Here is a 6,460-nt window from a genome sequence, read left to right as displayed (position 1 = left end):
GCTATTTTTTAATGTATGTAAAATACGAGCGAATAAATATTTGTTATTTGTTTCGATATTAATTGCAGTGAATTATTAGAAATTGTTTTGTGGCAATTGCCCTGATAGGTTACTGAGTAGATTTGGCAATAGGGCTTTTCATTCACAGTCATTTGTTTCGGGAGAGAGGTTCGTTCCAAGACGACACATTTGTACGATCCCTTGAACCACCACGAAATCAATTGGACTGTTTTAATGCGCAGAATCGCACTTGAACGGTTTCCTTCACAGATCACTTAACTCTCGTTAGATGTTTCACGCAGGTATCTCAAGGCATAGCCACCTTTACTTAACAAGCCATGAAGAGAAAAAGGCAACATCGCAATTGATGACGTGCGTAGTCCGACTTTCGGACTACCGCTTTTGAAAACACAATTTTAAAGTAGAAATTCTGGTAAAATTTATAGTATTTTTTGAGTCGAACAAGAAAATATTATTAATTAGAAGTTTGTACAAAATAAAATTAAAAGTACTTCCTTGTAAGTAACGTTTATTATACAAAAAAAAAAAAACCAATAACAAGAATATACATGGTATTAATTTTTTTCGAATCCTAAGAAAACTAATGAGTATTTTTCAAAAATTTAAACGCTGAGTGAAAGATTACGTTAGGACCGAGGGCCGAAAGTCCCTGAAAACTTCTATGTTTATTTTAATAAGTTACAGGGGCGAAAAATTAAGAAAATTTAGTGTGATTTTTAGTTTCAAATATGTCATTCAAAAACAACTTTTCATTCATTCTAAGGGACTTTCGGCCCTCGGTAATAAAGTAATCTTTCATTCAGCGTTTAAATTTTTCAAAAATACTTATTAGTTTTCTCAGGATTCGAAAAAAATGATTGCATTTAAAATACACTGAAAATTTTGACAGACGTCAAACTTTTGCATTTTGTTCCTTTCCCTTTAAGGCCCCGTCTCACCATCAAATAATTGACAGTTAATTTGATCAAACTTGACAGTCAAACTTGACTAGTGACACAAACTATACATACTAACTGTCACTTTGTGTCACTAACTGTCAAGTTTGATCAAACTAACTGTCAATTATTTGATGGTGAGACGGGGCCTTTAAAGTTTTTCGTACTTATTTAGAAACACCCTGAATTGATAAAGAACAAAAATCCAGTTGTTAAAGTAGCTAACTTTTTTTATTATCCAACATAAGCGAATTAATCAAAACAAAACAGAATGTTATTAAGAAAACCAGAGTCTATAGTTGGGTTTTAATATATTATTATTATACAAAAAAAAACCAATAACAAGAATATATTTAAAATACTTTATTTTAAATAAATAATATCTTATTTTAAATTATATACAAATATCGCTAGAAATAACTATAACAACAATTTCTCACATGGTTTGATGTGAAGTGTTGGGGTTTAGAGTCGATAACTTTCTTTTTTTGTTATTCCCCTTAGCATTACTTTTCTTTTTATACTTTTTTGAAAATTCATCACTTTGATGGCTGCTATTTTTGTTTTTTGTATAATTATTTAAAACAATATTACACATAATTTTTATAATAGCAGAATAAACTTTGAAGGCATTTTCCCCACATTCACACTCAAATTCAAAATTTAAATGAAAGCCTTCATGTTGTAAACTTTTCATTACCAAACATGATAACAGCTTCAGGTGACAGTTGTGCTGCAAAAATAATTTTTCAAGATTGGGACTATTTATAGTCCCAATTTCAGGCTATAACATATTAAAAAAATCACTTGAATCGGCCAACAGGTTTAGTAAATATAAGACATCAAAAATGACAACTTCTATATGCACGTAAGTTTATATAAAAATATATTATATTGAACTAAAATCATCTTAATACATACCTTTTAATAATCTTTATAATTTGGAGCACGAAATATTGTAAAATGTTTGAGTTTTTCTGTAAATACAGTGAATATTATTTAAAAACATTTAAAAATAAATGAGAACTGTCAGAATTAACCGGTCTACGCTTAGATGTTGCCAAGTTTCAACTTCATGGCTTGTAAAGTAAAGGTGGCTATGCTCAAGGTCATACTAAACTAAATGTCATTTTTAGTAATGATACGTTTTTTGAGATGTCGCCATGCACCTGGAGTGAAGATTTCTTCTATATCACTGAGTCTGAGTGTCATTATAATTTGTCAATTGTCATCATTGTCAGTGTCAGTATGCCTTTATCTTTTACGAAACCTTGGCCCTGATTCTAAATCAAATTTCGACACTAAACAAGTCGCTTTCAATATGGCGATGGCGACTGTCGAAATTATTTGACACGGAGATGAATGAATGGCCAAAAGCGAGGTTAGGTTTAGTTTAGATGTGTTTTGTTTATTTCTTGCAAGGAAAACTAAATCAAAAGGTATTATAATATAGCTGGGTTTAATTGAAATTTGCTTGTTTTGAGGAATTAGATAGAATAGTATTAAATTAGAAATATAATAATTGAGAATGTCCACAACATGAATCATCAACTCAATGAAAGATGTGAGGTAATAATCTGGGAAAATTAGTAAAAAACAAGGAAAATTAATTACCAGCTATTTTATTGCTGGACATGCTGAAATAAAATCTTCAAGATTTCCTATATTAGTAATATAGCTGTGCAAAGTCCACAGAAAGTGTGCTATTTTGTTTATAAACAAATTAGCGCTCCGAAATCTTTTTTTTTATTATTGCTCTAAAACTCCGAAAATTTTAACTTTAAACCAAAACACTCACATAAAAATTGACAGTAATTTAATTCTGCACATTAATAATTTATTCCAATTTCCTTCGACGGAAATTTTCTTCGGAAAATTCGGGTTTTCCAAACAAAATCTTTAATTTTCAACTAAAATTTGAGGGAAGTAATTATTTATCAATAATTAAATAATTTGGTGACAGTGACATAAATCTTTTTTGTTATGAGTGTCTTGAAGATATGAAAATTTGTATGTACAAAGAAGACCGGAATTAAAAGGTATCTAATGGTTCAAAGATTAAAATCCTGTTGTTTATAACTCTGTCGCAAATGCCGGTCAAATTTGACCGGTTATACCTGGAATCACTCCTCGCAATTCAATTTGTTTTTCTTCGAAAAGGACACAGAAGCCGTGCTCTTTTCAACAGCGTTAACTTAATTTAATTTAATCTAATATTTTCTGAGGGGTTCTATTTGTTTATAAGCCAAAAAATTGTTTCTTTATAACATTCCCGAGACCGCTCAAATGGTCCAATTTCAATCCTGTAAGGTACGTTGAATAGGTATAGTGCTTTTTTATATGAAAATCATAGTTATTCTGGTGTATCATAATCTTTCTGGTTATTATTTCGACCGAAATTTTTTAATTAACATTTTAATTATTGCTAAACTATTGGTTAGATTGTCGCCGGTCTCCTGATATACAGAGAGGGGCTAAATTATGGAATAAATTCATTTTCTCTAAAATGGACGATTTTAGAGAAAAATCCCGAAACAGGTCGATTTTTATTTTTAAATTAAATTTCTTGGCATATATTTCAAACTAGTGACGTCATCCATCCGAGCGTGATGACGTAATTATTTTTTTAAATAGGAATATGGGTTCGTGTTGTAGCTCATTTACAAAGGCGTTCAATTCTCTATTCAGTATTATAAACATTAGTTTCATTATTTATACAGGGAGGCCAAGAAAAATTTTGAATTAAATTAATTGACGCAAGAAGAAGAATGCATGTAATTTATTTAACTCAAAATACATTGTATTGCTGTCAGAAAATAGAAAAAAATGTTTATTTTGCAAATAAACATTGCTTTTAGCTTAAATTAAAAGTTCAAACTGCCAATAGGTAGGAGGGAGTCTGTTTGTGATTTAATTTAAGCGAAAAGAAATGTTTATTTGTGAAATAAACCTTTTTTTCTATTTTCTGACAGCAGTACAATGTATTTTGAGTTAAATAAATTACATACATTCTTCTTTTTGCGCCAATTAATTTAATTCAAAATTTTTTTTTGGCAACCATGTATAAATACCTAATGATATTAATGTTTATATTACTGAATAGAGAATTAAACGCCCTTTCAAATGACCTACCACACGACCCCTATTCCCATTAACAAAATTATCGATTACGTCATCACGCTCAGATGGATGACGTCACTAGTATGAAATATATGCCAAAAAATTGTAATTTAAAAATAAAAATCGACCTCTTTCGGGATTTTGCTCCAAAATCGTCCGTTTTAAAGAAATGAATTTATTCCATAATTTAGCCCCTCTGTATAATCTACTATAATAAATCTTTCATGTCTTCAATTATTTAATTATTGATAAATAATTAGGTACTTCCCTAAAATTTTAATTGAAAATGGCAGATTTTTTGGGAAAACTCGGATTTTCTGAGTAAAATTTTTGTTGAAGGAAATCGGAAAAAAAATAACTTTGTGCAGAACTAAATTACGGTGAATTTTTATTTGAGTGTTTTTGGCTCAAAGGAAAAAATATAGGAGTTACAGACCACTAATTGAAAAAAAAAAAAGAAGATTTAGGAGTGCTAATTTGTTTATAAATAAAATAACACACTTTCTGCGGACTTGTCATACCCCATATTACTAATATATGCAATCTTAAGATTCGATTTTAGCAATAAAATAGCTGGTAAATAATTTTTCCCAAAAATGGTATTTTTTCGATAATTTTCCCAGACTATCAACAAAATCCAAGAAACCGAAGCGCCAACCCAAATTCTGAGCAGTCTCAACATAATAAGGTTAATATCCCCAAGAATCGCGCGGTGTCGAAATGAAATTGCGACTGTCGAAATGAATTAGAATCAGGCCCCTTAATTCGCACACTTGATCCAACGTTGCCAATTGTACGGGTAACAGTCAATGCGCGGTAAATTTAAAAAAGACGATGCATTGTGCCAGCACACAATGTGACACAATCATAATATAATGATTAGTAATATATTAATTTAATCATTAAAGGTAGTCAGTAAGTGCGTGCGTCATACATATTATATTTTCAAGTTTAATTTATGTCTTACTAATATACATACATGATACAGCTCAAGCTAAAATAAGTTTATTCAAGCGTTTAAGCTATTAGGTCAGGATCCCGCGTATGAAAAAAAAATTGATTAATAGCAAGCTGAAAATTTGTTAATAGGGGTGTCTAGTCGGACAAACTTTGATTTATGGGAACACTGGAAATTTTAATTGTGGAACACGAACAGGTTAAAAATTTGGAACGGTCAGACCACGAAAGAAAAAAGAACTTCCAATTGATTTGTTACCCTTTCATTAAACTTTCATGCAAAAATCAGACTGCTATTTATCACCTGTCATTTGACATATTCTACGTGTTCCACTCATTTATAATTCTCATTTGGTGATAAATAGCAACCTGATTTTTGCACGAGAGTTTAATGAAAGGGTAACAATTCAATTGGAAGTTCTGTCGGACAAAATACATGTGACGTTTTCGTGGTCTGACAGTTCCACAATTAAAACCCCTTTTCCTATATATCAAAGTTTGTCCGACTAGACGCCCTTAAGCTATTAACAAATTTTCAGCTTGCTTAATCAACTTTTTTTCATACGCGGGAGCCAGACCTATATACATATTTGTACAAGAACTGTAAGAAATTTTGTGAAAGTGGCTTACGAAAAAAAAACAAACAGATCGCTTCTTAGCGGCAATTAAGATTGCTTCGTAGGGGTAACTTCAGACATGGCCTGTTCTGTTGGGCCATAATAGAGGGTTACTTTAAATTGTCGGCTCGAGTGGGGAAAGAATTTGGTAAGATACTGGGTGCTAAGATGTAAATACCAGGTAAATTCAGAACCAAGTACTAACTTTTATTACAGGATTGAAATGGAAAGAATAAGCTAAAGATAGCCTAACTCAGAGAGCTTTAATATATTACTCAGGCACATATTTGCTGTTTATTTAGCGTTTGCCTCTAAATCACCGCCTTTGAAATCAATAGGCAGTGATGTGTTGTTGCCATATCAATTTCTAAAAGTAAAAGTTGATATAAAAATAGTGTTTTTCAAACTAAGCAATATCTTAAGGCTTAAGGATTACAATAAAACGAACGTATATAGTTGTACCGAATTTATTTTGCAAACATGAAGTTGGTCAAGTGCAATCAATTACACAATTTAAAAAAATACCTCTAATACAAAGTATAACAATACTTGAATATATGCTATACAGGGTGTTTTAACAGAAAAAAATAATAAGCAGTAGAATATGATCGCCGTTTACAATTAACAGAAAATATGATTTAAAAATTGTGGCCTTCTATGGAAAGTTTTTGTTATCAATGGGTTAAAGTGTTTTTCACTCAATAATAATAATATGTAGTATGTGTAATAATATGTGTAGAGCACCAATTCAAGTTAAACTTGTTATTGATTTTTGTGTTTGTTATTGTTTTGTATTTTTTATGACTCAAT

This window comes from Diabrotica virgifera, chromosome 8 (genome assembly GCF_917563875.1).
Source record: "Diabrotica virgifera virgifera chromosome 8, PGI_DIABVI_V3a".
Classification (NCBI taxonomy): Eukaryota; Metazoa; Arthropoda; class Insecta; order Coleoptera; family Chrysomelidae; genus Diabrotica; species Diabrotica virgifera.
Note: the sequence above shows the minus strand (reverse complement) of the source record.